General features: G+C 41.2%; 1 protein-coding gene across 11 annotated transcripts in view; it reads left to right on the forward strand.

Annotated features, from left to right (window-relative positions):
- Positions 1–2,325: 2,325 nt before the first annotated feature.
- LOC127068046 (beta-1,4-N-acetylgalactosaminyltransferase bre-4-like) overlaps positions 2,326–15,929 on the forward strand; it is a 69,278-nt gene continuing 55,674 nt past the window's right edge. For 5 of the 11 annotated variants that reach the window (XM_051003652.1, XM_051003657.1, XM_051003653.1 and 2 more), the window contains exons 1-3: positions 2,327–3,030; positions 4,195–4,296; positions 13,253–13,502. The gene's annotated coding sequence lies outside the window, so the exon portion shown is untranslated. Of the gene's footprint in view, positions 3,031–4,194; positions 4,297–12,831; positions 13,186–13,252; positions 13,503–15,929 lie in introns of those variants that run through there. The other 6 variants (XM_051003663.1, XM_051003662.1, XM_051003665.1 and 3 more) reach the window with 4 other exon arrangements.

A 15,929-nucleotide genomic window follows, 5' to 3' on the forward strand; every position in this document is an offset into this window, starting at 1 on the left:
TAGGACGAATATTTTATCTCATCCTCTCGTTCGTAAATTGATATACGCGGAATCCTCCTCCGGCGAGGAGGAGTTCGCGTTAACCATTTATACAAGTATGCGCGTTATATGCGCGAACCGATTGTGAAATAAATTCTTTAGGAACAACGCTACGTCGCCACCTGTCGGCGAAGCTGAACAAGCGCAAATAGCTCGGCGTATCGTTATCGACCTATCAGAGCGATTCTTTACCCTCTTGGCCGAACGTACGTACGAGTTCCTTTATCCTACGCTAGATGGCGAGAGAAGCTGGAACGAATCGTTCGTTCGCAATGCGCATCTTACGACGTACTTACTCTCAACGAAGATATTGGACGAGGAAGGACCGAGGAACGACGAGAGTCGATCAGGACTGTCCGTCGTATCCTTTTCATAAATTTGCATAAATTTGTGTCGAGGTAATTTTATCGATGCTCTTTTTATTTATTAAACGATACGTACACAACGAATATTCCTACAAAAAATAGTGGGACGAAGGTAATGGAAAACAAGAGGTCGGATAAGAAACGTGGGTCGAAAAGTCACACGAGAACTCTTAGCTCGTCGGATACGGATATAACGTGCCGCTTTTTATGCTTTTGTGGAACTACCGAGCGTAGTAGGCTGGCACTAGAGAGACGCCCTAGATCCAAAAACGTCGAGCGATCGCTCGAGGATTAATCGTCTTTGCCGGTTCTGCAGCTTTTCAACCCCGAAGACGCATCGTGCCTTGGCGATTTCCGCTTCCCTCTCTTTCTCGCGAAAAATCCTCTTTCCTCTTTATTTTGGATGCGCACGATTTCTCTTTATCTCTCTCCCTTTCTCTCTCTATCTCTGTCCCTTTACTCTTTAATCAGCGAATTAGTTGCTACGCGATGCGAGAAAAAAAAAGTTGGGCGTAATTATGTCCAGGTAATTAAGTGCATGTCGTCTTTCAGCGAGCGAAAAAAAAGTCATTACTCTTCGCACTTTGAGACAGCTTTGAAACTAGTTCTTTCGTCCGGCTTTTTTTTTGATTCCTTTACTTTTCTCTTTCCGTCTCTTTCTCCTTTTCTCCGTTTTACTTTACTCCGCGGGGGAATATTATCGGACAGGTAGAGGAGAATGGAGATGAGAGAAAAGAGGATTCTCTCCGAGCGAGTCACGTTTATCCGAAGGCCGTTACTTGCGAAAGAGAAAAGTGCTTCTCGGAGGAAATTAAGAGGGAAACGAAAAGGTGGAAAAGTGGAACGAATTCTCGCTCGGGTAAGTCTCGCTGTAATAATGGATGAGGAGCGCGCGTCGCGGCCAGTGTTTCTCGCGCGGCTGCATTTTCACACGTTTCTTTTTTTTTTCTTTATTTTTATTTTTTTAGAGGCGAGAGAAGAAAAATATGCAGATATTTGGTAAGTCGTGGTACAGGTGTACTCGTTTTCGAAAACTACGTCGTTCCTACGTTCGAAAAAAGATGGGTATCGTAGATCGTATCGAACAAGGTTCGTCGCATCGATGTAAGAACGAAAGACGAATAAAATTTCCAAGTATCCACAGACTTACGCTCTCGCAAATTCAGGAGGAGGAACAGCCAGGAGGAAAGGACTCGCGAATGAAGGTTATTTATCTCGTCGCTTCTTCTTTCTCCACCTTCGGTACACTTTCGACGACACTTGTTTCGTATATTACTCGGCCTTCGCGATTTCACGAGTTTATCCGAAGCTCTTGAAACCGTTCAAGAGTATGCAATAAAGCCGCAAATTTCGAGAGAGCTATTTCGTTGCAGCTCGTAAGACGCTCGAGGATGCTCGTAACACGTTCGCTATAGCTAGAGATATCCGTCGGTATTATTATCGAACGAAGAAGATCCCTGTATTACTCCTCGCCGAGTCTGCCGAATAGTACCGAGACGAATGAATCGACGAGCGTGTTCGATATTAATTACGTTGGGTCGCGTGGTGATATCAAAGAAATAAAAGAGAGAGAGAGACGCATCAATCGCGATTAATCGTCGTCGCGTTCGATCGGTAATCGATCGGTAGTCGCGAGGACCAACTCGAGAGTCGACGAGAGGTCGATTGGAAAAATTCTAGAGAGAAAATTCGTGCGAGTTACAACCATCACGTTTAAGTCATTCGTACTCCCGCGTTTCGTTTCTCCAAAGTATCACCGATGGGAGAACCGTCGCTTTTTCCGCAGCTTGCTTCCCCCACCACTTTCCCCCGCTCTCCCCACCCATCGGATCGCTCCTCCTATCGTAGAATCCGATTGCGAAGCAAGTTGCAAGGGGTTTCGTCGGCGGTCGCTTGGCGGCGCTGTCGTCGTAGCTTTATTCAGCGCCTACGATCGTCCGACGGCGAGGATGTCCGCGTCAAAGATCTCCGTGTTCGGGGATCCCTGTGTCTTTGTTTTTCCCGTCGCCTCGAGTCCGCGATATCTCGAGGAAGAGACCTTTCACGTTTCTACGAACGATCCATCCATCTCGTCGCTTCTCGCCGGGTGTCCTCGTCGTTCTCGTCATCGCGAGATTCACCGAAGGAGAAAGGAGGAGGAAGAAGGAGAGGAAGAGGACCACTCTGTTTTACCGTACGATTTAACCGACTTTCCCGATGAAATTTCGCTCCAATAATCCAAGCATCGTCTTTCCTTCTCCGTCGATTCGTCTTCCTTCTTTTTGCTTGTAAATTTTCTCTCTCTCTCTCTCTCTCTCTTCCCCCTCCCCCCTCTCTCCTCAACGGTTTTTCGCGACGAGACCTTGGTAAGAAAGTCACGTGGTTCGCCGGTTAGTCCATTGTTTACAGCAGCTTATACGACCGTTCAAAGTTACGCGTTGTTGTTGATAGGCGTCGAACGTTCTGTCGACGAGTGTTCGCAATATGAATATTCGTTTGTTTGTCCTTCGTTGAGAATAATCATCGGAAAAAGTGAAATGCTCGTTTCGTAGAACGTTGAGAAGAACGCGAAGAAGAATCAATCGAGAACGTTGCGCGGTTCGAAAGCCACAGAGGAATCTTCGTTGCCCGATATTTGTACTTTCTAGTAAGTGTTCTCTCGTTTCTTACGTTGTCTTTTACGATTCCTAAGTAAGAAATTAGTCGTTTATTATCCTGTCCGAAATGTCACTCGTTTATTTCCGTTACTCGTTAGCGAAACACGTTCGATCGGATTAAAAAAATCTCTGTGTCTGTAAAACGCGTCGTCCTGTGTCATTTGACAGGGAACATCGAGATAGAGAAAAAATATAGAGGGAACGAATCGGAGGTGCCCCTTTTGGGTCTTTTTAAGAATACGCTCCTGAACGGTCAGGGGTGGGAGTACCCCTTTTCGGACTTTTTCTTATTACGCTCCTGAGTACGTCTCCATGGTAACCGCGATATGAAATTCGTCGCAAAGTAACCGTTATTTAGCAAGGAAGCCATGATGGAAGCAACAAATCTTTCTCTCCGAAAAAGTACAATAGAAGAAGTTTATTATACTTTTATACGCGCTTTCGTTCGACCAGCATGCAGGTAATCGATATCGATCGAATAATTTCGATAAATTTCAACGACGAAAGTATTCGCGATTATACGTTAATTGCGACGAAAACTTTTGTAACTTATTGTACGTAACGACGCGATCGAACGCAATCGTTACCTATTATATCAGACAAATCGTATTATAAAATATATTTCTATGCACTTCGTATACATTATCGTATATTATCCTATTAAACAATACGCTTATTGTGCGATAAGCACGTTCACCTTTCGTGAGCGTGTTTGCGAAGGGAAAGGTTGAGAAGGGGAGGGGGGAGAGAGACAGAAGATAAAGAAAAGGATTGGTGGCCCGATTAGGTCTAGAGGCGTCCTTGGTATGGCATACACTACTGCACAATCGAGTCATTGTCCATCGAAGTCGTCCGCAAAAAAGTAAACGAAGACGCTCCGCACAATAAGGCGTCGTGCTAATTGTGTTGCGAAGCGTAAAAGCTGAAAATAACCACGGTTGCGACGTCGTAATTACGCTTGTTACAGAAAATTTTTGCGAACGCGAATAATAACACGGACCGTATCGAAAACGTTTAATCGTTTAATAACGTTCGTTCTTTAAAAACGTTATACCGATAGAAAATTGTTAACGCGTTACGTTATATTTCTTATTTCGATGCTCTCCGAGTACGTGGTATACAAGTTTCAATCGTTTTCGTTATCTCTGTTACAGGAAACGAACGGGCTATCGTCACTTCGTAAAAGTGATAGATCTTGGAAAACATTTAGACGCAATAAATCGAGAACGATCGCCGTACCTTTTTCAGATAAGAAGGTGAGAAATCGTACGTTACGAATTTTTTATTTCCTATCGTTAATCTCAAATACGTTCGTTGTGTACGTGTGCGTGTACGCGCGTGTGTATAGATATAAGTTTATAAGGCAAGACTCTAGAGTTATTCATTGATACAAATACGTACGTATGGAAATATATCAATTTGAACGTATCTAATGCGTATGCAGTAACGTTATATAAGATATTATGCAAGCGACATATGTGCTTCTTAAAAACGTTCCTTTTGTTTTTCCACGTTTTGCTTCGTACCGAACATTTCTTCGATAGAGTTTTTCTTTTTTTTTTTTCCTTCTTTTTTCTTTCTCCATTTATACAAAAAGAGAGAGAAAGAGAGAGAGAGATCTCGATAAAACTCGATTGTCGTATCGCGCGAGTCATTCGCTTCGAGGAAAATAATCGTCGATACGAAAATTTAACGAAATGTGAAAGATAGGAATGCGATTAAGTCGTGAAACGTAAATACGGACATAATTAGCGAAGAGATTCTTGAAGGGTCACGTTCGGCGATGAATTAATTTAATATAATCAAAGCGTTCGCCGTGAGAGTAAGTAATGCCTCGTTTACCGGTAATACTGGCTCGCATCGTTCGTGGCAAAAGCATCGTGGCAAAAGCTTTACCACGACGGTGGGAGAGGGGGAGGAGGACGTGCATTGTTCGAAAGCAAGATGTACGAGCCGATCGGAAGCAGTGCAACTAAAAAGAAACCAACTCACGACGTCGACCTTCATTAATTATCCGCATAAATATGTGTGTGTGTGTTTTTGTGTTGGGTGCTGTCATATGTGTGTATATATATATGCTTGTTGCGCCAATGGCTTTTATAACGCGAGACGGTGTAAATACGCTCGCTTCGTGCAAAGTCGAATCTATTATACATGAATTAGCAGCGTGTTCGAGTATCTCGTGTATTACCTATGGAGCACTCTACGTGCTTTAACGTCTAGTCGATACCTCGGACAAAGATTTATTTTACAACGACCTGCCTTCGTACCCTTCCTTTTTGTCAAAGTATGGAAATTAAGAAAATTGGTAGCTCGGTTAAATGGAAACTGTCGTGATTCTCTCTCTTTCTCTCTCCTTCTTCCTTTCTTTAATATTAATTATTTATCGACGACGACGACGACGACGACGACGACGACGATAATTTAATGCGAGATCAATTTTATGTATCCGTTTTATCGATCGCGTTGATCATTTCCCAAGTTTATTTCATGAGGCTTTGCGATATAGTTATGTCGTAACAGAAAATTTCACACCTTTCTCCGATAACTAAAGCGTTAAAGAACGCTCGACGAGTTTTTCTTTATTTCTTTTTGTTTTGTTTCTTTGTTTTTCTTCCTCTTCCTACTCGATTTCATAAAAATCGTTGTGCCAATGCGAGAGCGGCTAAACGTTCTGACAAAAACGTCTCGCGTAATCGAGAGTAAGCCGTAAATCGAAACGGAACAAAAGATGAAAGGTACGAATGATTGATTTTATCCTTGACCTCGAGATTCTTTCCATTTTATTCCGATACTTGAACGAACGGAATTCCGTTTCTACGGGCTTCGAATATGTAACTTCGAGTTAAACTCGTTATCGTTCGTCGTTACATCATATTCTCTATTTTCTTCTTGTGTTTTTTTTTCCTTCTTTTTTTTCTAACAATTTATACGACTCGACAAAAATTTCAAATTCCGCTCCGCAACGTCAGGTATATCTCTCTTGGCTGTGATAAATGCGTACGCGCGTTCCTGTTTATCCAACGAATTGCATTTTCTAAGCGTGACACTTAGCGTTAATTATTTATTACGTAAAATGTACGAGAGGTCGTGGTTAACATCTCTTTTTTTTTTCTTTTTCTTCTTTTTCGTTTCGTTTCCCCATCTCGTACGTCGCATAAATCGAACTGGTAGATCAAAGTTTCGAAAAAAAAAAGAAAGAAAAAAAATCCATTTCTGTTCTCTTTTATATATCACTTTTCGAACGATCAGCATTATCGATCGTTGATTTATTTTATCGACGAGATAGAAAACTACGTTTGAAAGATAAATAGTTGAAAGTTAATGCTTTTTGATCCGGATTGCTTAAGTGCGCGAACGTTGATACATCGCTATCGTCTAAGCCCAGGAAAATCTGTGGCTCAGGGCCGAGCTCGTATCGCGCATATTACGGAATATATTTTCTCCGCTAGAAAAATAACAGGAAAATGCGAAAAATATAGAAAAGTGCCTGCCACGAAAATCCCTTATCTCTTTTTCTCTATCTTTCCATTTATTTTCTTTTTATTTTCTTTCGTGGCCCGAACCCGTCCGTCCATCCGGAAAGCTTTATTCCGATCGAGTTACGCGCCACGATCGTTTCGGTCTGCTGCAGTTATTTCCTTTGGTTCGAAAATTTTTAAGAACGTTGCACTGGTAGACGATAAAGGGAAACAAAGGGATTATAAAAAAAAAAAGAGCCGATCGACGTCGGTGAGAACGTCGAACGTCTCGATCCTATCGAATTCTAGTTAATTTGAAAGAAAACTTAGGAACGAACGTTAAGGAGGGAGAGAGAACCACGGTCCAAGTTGGTGAAACGTCGTTGTAGTCGGAGATGAGCCTCCATGGTTGTAAGATTCCAAGTTAATTTGCCACTTGAGAGCGCACACTATCCCGTCGAGTCATTTGAATTTGTCAAATGCATTACTTTTCCACGAGGCCACCCTCTCTTTCCATCCTCGTCTCTTGCCATTTGAAATCCCTTTTTCTTTATTTCTTCCCTTCTTCCTTTCTCTTTCCATTTCCAACTTTCATTTCTTTTCTTCCACCCTTTCCCAAACACGTTCTCGCATCGTGGAAAAGTTAGTCCCTGGCCACTCTTGGGGGATTTACCTTTAGAAATTAGCAAAAGCGTTGCACCGAGTTCCCTCTTGTTGGCCTCTAGGAATATATTCGTTCGGCTCGTTGGCCTTTAAATAAAAATCGTTTAGCGCTAACTTTGAACGAGACGTTTATTACGCGAAGGCTCTCCTTGAAACTCGTAACGCGCGATCAATGGATAGAGCAGTTATTAGCCTCGCCGACGAACCTTTTGAACGAAATGAAAAAAGTTGGGGGACGCGGTTGAATCGCGTATACTTTGATATATCGTCCGTAGAGTCTGTAGACGCGAATACGTCGGATAAAAGTATCGCTAATGAAGCGAGTTTAAGAAAATGGCTATCTTACGAAGGATTTGTAGGAACGTTCGAGGAGGACGTTTACGAGGATGTCCATCCTAGAAAGGGTGAAGCTACGTTAGGTAGGTCTTGGTCCTTCCTTAATGGCGCTATTACGGCAAGTCGGCGCACGCTTTAATATAAATTATGAACATGGGTAGGTGGTAGCGGCTATAACGTCGAGCGATCGTTGATTCCGGGCTTACATCGGCTTCTACTCTACCACGTAGCACCACCTCCGGTTCTATCTCCACCTCCTCTACGACCACATCGGTACACCCCTTCTGTGGGAAATGGCGGCACCTCCTGTGCTGCTGCACGCCCATAATCGTTGATTTCGGGCGCGAATGCCGGACGACACGTTCGCTTGTGGTCGGGATCTACGCATTCCACGTAAATACTCTAACCGAATGGAATCTATATATCTGAATTTTTCTCGACGGGATATATCCATTCGAAAGATTTATTTCGAACAACGAACGTGTAATAAAGTGGTCTTCTCGTAGTCGTGTTTCTGGATAGATCTCCGCGATAAACCGCTTGAGAGATTTTGACGAAAAGTACGGCTTTCCACGTGGATACAATAAATTGATAAAATGGGTACTAAATTAACGGTATTTCTTCGGCATACGATGCGCGCGCGTATATATACGCATATACATATACATATTATATATATATATATATGTACAGACTTTTATTATTAGCGGATAGGAGCTTGAAAAGAAGAGATACGACTTGGTAGAGCTTAGATTAATCGAATTTTTTCTCGATTCTCCGCCGGTATCCGTAGGGTGATGCATCTCCTGGATTAGAACGCTCGTTGGTTCGTAGCGGCTTTTATCGTTCGCGGTTTAACTCGCGGCGTTCATCAGGGTATTAACAAATCGCTCGTTTCCTTCGCCAGACACGAATCGTTTCTCATGCGAGCCTGGAAATGGATCTGGGAATGGTACTCTCGAGCTCCGTGTCACGTTTCGCGCTAGCGAATGCGCGCCGAGAATCGTAGAGGAGCTTTGGTTAATTGTAAATGGTTTTCGTGCGGAAACGAGTCAAGTTTTTGCACGTTCGCTGTCGAATAATTCAAAAGATTTTTACGTATTCCCCGATGTTTCCGCTCGTTTCTCTTTGCTTAATCCGTAAAAAGTAGAAAGAGTTTTTTGTTCGACGAGCCGTCGAGTCAGCACTCGATTCGCTTATTCGAGAGAACGAGCTCGCTTTATTAGCACGATCGCGAGGAAATCTAATTTAAATAATCGTCCCAACCCTTAACAAATCGGACTTAGTTTGCGACGGTAGGATCAAAGGATGAGATAGTGGGATTATTTTTGTTAGAATTTCTTGGGGCTATCGTAAGAAGTCGTGGGTGTAAATTGGCAGTTCTCCAAGACACCTCGTCAGCACCTAAAGAGGGAAACTAGGAGAAGAGTGAGATGTGGGGTGGCTAAAGGCCAAAGAGAAAGAAGTCAAGGGGGAATACATAGATATATATATTTTTTCTTTTTTATCGGTTTATTCGTTTGCCGGGAATCGAAGCGTTCCTCTCGAAATTTCGTTCCTTCGAAATTCAACGAACCGAGATGGTGTAACGTTCGCGAATTAGCATGTTTTATCTGAAAAGTACCATAGAAGTACCATAATTCCCAGTCGTTCTTCGCTAATTCTAAGACATTAACTTCTCTTCATCCATTATATAGCACTAATTGCCATGGCTTCTCTCCAAGTGTCGTGCCTTTTCTCTTTTGCATTTGCCTACGTTCCCGTTCTCTCAGCTTCGTTTTTTATTCTCCTCCTCCTCCTCCTCCTCCTTCTTCTTCTTCTTCTTCTTGTCCTCATCTTCTCCGTATCTTTCTTTTCGTCTCCTCGGTGTTTCTACGAGTTTCAATAGCCTCGGCATTCGTCTCGTAACTCTTGCTCCTCCTTTCCCTCCTCTCCCTCCTTTCCCTTTTTTCCTCCTTTCTCGTGTCACCGAACGTGTTTCTTTATTCCCATCCATGTTCTTTTAACGTATTTTTAACATCCCTTTCGGAAGTCAAAGTCCTTTGAAAGAAACCGTACAAAGAGATATATGTATATAGTTAGAGTCCGGTGTAATTTAGAAATGAATGAAAAGACCGTCGAGTTTCTTCGTGTAAGAGGTAGTTTGAATTCGTAACGAAACGTAAAATAGACGGCGAGAACGGGGAACGCCATAGTCGTTAATTTCGCAGAACGAAGCTGAGCTAAGCTATGGCTGCGATGAAGAAGAAGAAGACGACGATTATGACGATGACTGAGATGACGATGACGATAGCGACGGTGACGAGCAAATAGACACGATTACCCGTGAATTTCTTCTTAAACTCGAGCGTTTCCGCCAAGCGTCCTCCTCGATTCGGTCTCTTTGAAACTTTAATTACGTTATTCCAACAACGAACAGCCATTACAAAACTTTTGGAGAAGTTTCGGTTTTACGAGTAGCCGAGAGAGCGAGAGAGAGATAGATACGGAAAGACAGACAGACAGACAGACAGACAGAGAGAGAGAGAGAGGGAGAGAAGAGCACCGGAAGTAACCGGTCTCAACAGCTTGATTCAAAGTGGCGGATGTCGGATCTCATTGTTTTCTAGGATAAGGGCTGAAGGTAAGAGAGAAGGGTGATGCGACATGCACTCGCGAACTACTCTAATGCATCCCGTATGCCTCGAGGAAGGAAGATGCTCTCCAACATCCACCATTTCTCTCTATTTATCTACCTATCTCTTTCTCTTACTCAAACACACACACACATACGTATTATCTTTCCCCTTTCACACCAAGCAGCAATGCTCGTACGCCTACGCGGGCAAAACTAAAAGGTATTCATCCTGGAACAAAGTCGTCCAAGGCACGTGAACGTTCTCACGAGACTTTGCAAGTGTTACAGAAAAAGAGAGAGAGCGAGTGTGTGTACATTGTACTAGATAGAAAGGAGCAGTACGAGGATCTAATACGCCTTTGTCGCGTAGATATACGCTGGATATTAATTATATCTTTGGTTTCAAAGTTGACCGAATGTCATTTTTAACGATCGATCGGCTTATCCTTTTATAAGAGCGATGAGATTTATAAAAAATGACGATTGCCTACCTAGAAAACTTAACGACGTCGTCGAGATAGAAAAAGAAAGAAAGGGAGAGAGAGGAGAGACGAAGAGTAACCATCGTTCTCCACGTTTAAGATCAGTTCGCGGTTGTCTGCACGTTAACGGGCTAGAAATTCTCAACGTGCTGTTGCTGCTGTTACTGCCGCTGCTACGTGCTGCTGAGAAACGTTAAAGCATCTGCCACGGAAATATCAGAGCGTTTATTGGTTCCCGTCCTGACAAGGAAATGTTACGTCGAAATTTTAATGAATCTCATTACATGAAACGAACTTGCGGTGACGTCAAATCTTATATATATATATATATATATATATATATATATATATATATATATATATAAGGCGATGTAAAGTTTTAGAGCTTTACCTGGATCACTCTGTGTAATTATACGTAGATATACAGGATGTCCCGTTTATCTAGTAACATCGGAATATCTCGTGAAAAGCCAAACTTACTAAAAGAATTTTTCTAGAGATTTATTTGATACGAAGAAGGAGCGCGTCGCGCGAGGCCAATGCATTTTTTGCAGGTCGAGTAGGGGAGAAAATTTCAAAGTCAAATTCATTTTGTTTTAAATGGAATTATATTATATTTCATTTCGATGATATTTTTAATGAGACGAATCAAACGACGTGTCATATAAAATCATTCATTACTGTAAAACGTTACAAGTTATACTTTACGCTTGTGAGTATTATCCTATATCGTTGGTTGCTAGACCGTATGTTGTAAACAAAGGTCGAACTTTTGTTTACAAACTGCAACCGAAATATATATCCATTGATCTCGAACGTACTCGAAGTAACGCGTCACTCTTTTTTTTTAATCTCTTTAAAATTGCGCATTATGCGGATCGAGGATAGCGGCTTTAAGAGGATAACTTTACTTTTTAGCGTTTATATTCGGGTCAGACCGTTATCCCCGTCTTTTTAATTCCTTTTTCTTTTTTTTTCCCCTCACGAACCACTGCGTTTCCTCTACGTGGATACTTTTCCCAAAATGTTTGCTCCTCCCATCTCGTAGATTTCGTCCCACGTTCTTGTTCTTTAGAAACATTTCCAATTTTGTTTCTTCCGATCTTTCTCTCGAGCGTCTTTTCTCTTTCTACTTCTTTTTTTTCTCTCCTTCTTCTCGTCCTGTTCCTTTTCTTTTTCTTCTTTTTATTTATTTATTTATTTTTTTTTCTTTTATATCTTCCATGGTTACTGCATAACGAGAGAGAGAGAGAGAGAGAGAGAGAGAGAGAGAGAGACGCTCTAAGAGAAGTTCAGAAGCAGCTCTCGCAATATCATCGTAGTCGGGTAAAATGGAAGACTGATATGAAACAGGATTTTACTAGGCGGTCTCTCTTGGGACGCGGACAAGTACCTCTCATCTGGAATATTGCCAGGACAATATATGCAACGCATATTCGATATTTTTCTTTCTTCCTTTCTTTCTTTTTTTCCCTCTCTCTCTCATTTATTCGCCTTTTAACGATTTTCAATTGATATATTTCCTTCGAAACGGCTCACGCACGATTAACTGTATATGCAAAAACTCTAAATTTTCCGATATGAATCCGTAAATTTTCCGATGCGTTTAACGAATCGCGAAACGTTGCATTTTATCGAAGAAAAAAAGAAAAAGAAAATAAAGAATCGTAATCAAGAGTGGCTCGGACATGGATTTAATGTAATGTTTCTGCCTGTATATACGTCTACGTGCGAGTGTGCGTATACACACGTGCATGTATATCGACATTCGATAACAGTGCAACAATCGATTTCACGTCAATAGAAAAAGATTTCCTTTTCATTAATCTGTAGGAAGAAGGATGACACGTACGTATTTGAAACGTTATAATCAATCGGGAGAAGATAAATATTCGTAAAAAGATATAATAATAATTCGAAACGAGATAAAATTTCGATGCAGAAAACAAGTCAACGAACTCACCGCTCCTCTCGATTGACACGGATATTGTTTATTTATTAATATAAGCGAGAATCGCGTTTAATTCAAAGATAGGTTTACCCGCGAGCGATCCGAAATAATCTGACGGACCAATCGCCGTTGAGACGGCGCCGGCGCCGTAACCAATCGGGTGCGGCGATCGTATACGCGCCGTTGAGTCGAGTGGGGGAATAGCGAAGCGAAGTCTGATCCGAGTGGAGCCGAGTAGAGGCGAAGATGACCGAGCGCGCTTTGCTCCACTCCCGGCTGGTTGCCGTGCACCAGTCTACGACGAGACTCCGTGCGGTCGATATCGGAAGCGCTTACGCGCTCATCGGAACTTCGACGTCGCTTTAGAGGACTCCCGAATGTGTTTGCGTGACGTTATCCGAAACGAATATAATTCTTTTACAATGCGTAGATATCTATTTGAGACGTATTACTTCCAGACGAACGGTTTATACTATATTTGATTTCGTTCGTTAAGATTAGTTTTATCAAACGGTATAACAACGTGGTGCTTTGGTGAAACTTGCGGTCGCGTGACGTAAAGCCTTTTAGGGAATCTCTTGAAGATAGCGAGATATATATATATACAAAGACGAATTATCGGATTCGAATTATCGGTATATGTGTTCGAAAAGGTCAGTTGTCGAATCGCCTCTACGTTTTCTTTGCTATCCTATTCTCTAGTGCAGCACGAGGAGGGATCAAGAAGGAACTCGTCTTCGCACGACGTTAAAGGCCAAGGCTACTGCTGTTGCTGCTGCTTTCACCGAAGAGCTTCCACTGGAAGAGAGAGAGAGAGAGAGAGAGAGGGAGAGAAAGAGAAAGACGGACGAAGGAAGAGAATGAGAGAGTGAGAGGAAAGACGACGAGTCGGCACGTGGGCAAGCCAAGATCAACCGAGGGTTTGTTGTGCGTGGTGGTGAAAGTGAGAAAGGTAAGTGTTACGTAACCGAACACGCTTTGCTTGATTTTGTCTCGTTTCGTTGCTTTATTGCTGCGTAAGGGAATTCGAACGAGGCAAAATCCATTACTATCGAATACGTTCTACTCTGTTTACTTTCGTAACCTTTTTTTCTACCTCCGTTTATTCCTCTAAAAGAACCAATTTATATACACGTATATATATATACATGTATGTGTATATATATATATATATATTTGTTACGTACGTAATAAATTAATAATCGGTATACATGCTCATTAAAATATTTTATTCGTCGAAGATAAAGACGAGAATCGTGATGAATCATTCGACGCAGGTTTAGATACGCACGAAAACGGGAAGGCCAATTAGAGGTTATTCCATTATAAACAAGCGAAAGAAGACAACAATATACCAAGGAAGGTCATTTCTTTCTCCCGATTTTTCAAACGAAGTTCATTCATTAGCTCGATCGAGGTGTCTCTTGTAGTTGGTTTTTTCTTCTTTTTTTTTTTTTTTTAACGATAATATTTATACTCGTTTTATTAAATTCCTTTCGTAAATGATGGCAAACACAATCATTAATCATCCGTAATTAGTTAGATCGATTTTCCTGTCAGCGTAGTCACGCTACGATCGACCGTTCAAAAATAGCTATACATTTAATATTTCATCGTCTTGTATAATTACGCATTGTGCAGTATTATTATTATTTTCGTCGTATTTAATCGAAACGGATCAGGTGACTCGATAAAAAGTAAATTAAACTGCGATACCTTATCTGCGCCTGTATTATTGAGTTCCGTTAAATATTACTATCCAGGTGTAATAAATATTTTCCGTAACAATTTAATCGAGAACGATCGATCTTATCGAGATCGAATAAGAGTAACTGCAATGAGATCGTACAAAGTTTAGGACATAGTGAATGATCGATGTCGAAGAGTACGCACGTACAAGGAGATAGAAAGAGATGGAGCGTTTTGATATATATCGACGCGCTACGCCAACATCGATATATATCGTTCTTGTCAAAAAAGAGAGATGGAGACGATGACTCTAATCGAATTTCATCCAACGAATATCGACCTTCGATAAGAAGATTACGATGTTAGAGGAGCATCTATACGTGATTTTTTTCTACCTGTAATATAAACCTTTTACGTTTCATCGAGAAAATAATGTATATTGTATTATGCGTACGTCGTAAATTTAGATACGAAGGCGATAAGTGCAAAGAATATTCGTAGACGTAACCTATAAATATGATTTTTATTTATTTTTTTTTTTTTTTTTGGGTAACGTAAATCCATCAAGAATAATCTATATTAATCAAGTTCGTTCCATTGGTTCGGAAGAGAGGGGTTGAAGAATAAATAGCTTCTCTCCGTTTTTTTTCGAAGGTTATTATTGTCTCGAACCTGTCAGAATACGTATCAATTAATTAACGCGAGACGTCGTTTAAAGCGAGGTCAGAGTTTGCCTAATTGGTAGATAAAGCAATCAAGAAGAGAGTGAGAATAGTCTTGGGAGCTATTAGGATAAGTCGGTGGATGATGAGAGGCTGCCATTGACCCGTCATCAATGGCTTGACAGTCATCGTCCGACATTGTCGTAAATTTCAACGCCCCCAAAGCAAAAAGTGTTGGACAAAGAGAAAGAGAGAAAATACACGGGCGAACCATTAACGATTATGCACGGTTAAATATTATTATTATTATTATTATTATTATTATTATTATTATTATCATCGTTATTATTGTTTTCTCTCTTTTTTTTTTTTTTTAATTTTTTATCATCATAGACAAAATTGTCTCGAGACTTGTCAATCGTGTCGTCAAAAGTCCAACGGTACTTCGTTAATTTAACCGATACATAAGTATATACAAATTTATCTCTCGAAAATATACGAGCGTATTTGTCGCACGAAAAACAGAGATTCTTTTGAACATTTTCTATCGGTCTCTATCGTACGTTTTACGAGCGGGCGTTTTCGTGTCTCGTTGCTATCAAAATTGTGACGTTCACTCTATCTACTCGTCTCCGTTTCTCTCTCTCCCCCCCCCCTCTCTCTCTCACACACACACTCCCTTTTTTTATCACGTTATTGCCGTGTTTTCTTTTTTGTTCTCTTGTTATTTGATGGCTTTGATTTTTTGGCTGCAAAAAGAACAGTTATCGATCTCGTTGTTCCTCGTCACGTTTGAATTACCTTCTGAATTTATATGGAGAATGAGAGGTAAAAGGAGAGAGCGAGAGAGAGAGAGAGAGAGAGAGAGAGAGAGAGAGAAAGAGAGAAAAGGATAGATAGAGAAAGAGAGAGATAATAATAAATCGTTGCAAAGATTTACGTCCATTCATACGCAATGACGAAATTGCGCATTGTCCTGCAGAGCATGGAGAGGAGCAAATAGATTAGGAAAGATGCACGTGTTAGCA

This window comes from Vespula vulgaris, chromosome 12, assembly GCF_905475345.1.
Source record: "Vespula vulgaris chromosome 12, iyVesVulg1.1, whole genome shotgun sequence".
In the NCBI taxonomy this organism is placed as follows: Eukaryota; Metazoa; Arthropoda; class Insecta; order Hymenoptera; family Vespidae; genus Vespula; species Vespula vulgaris.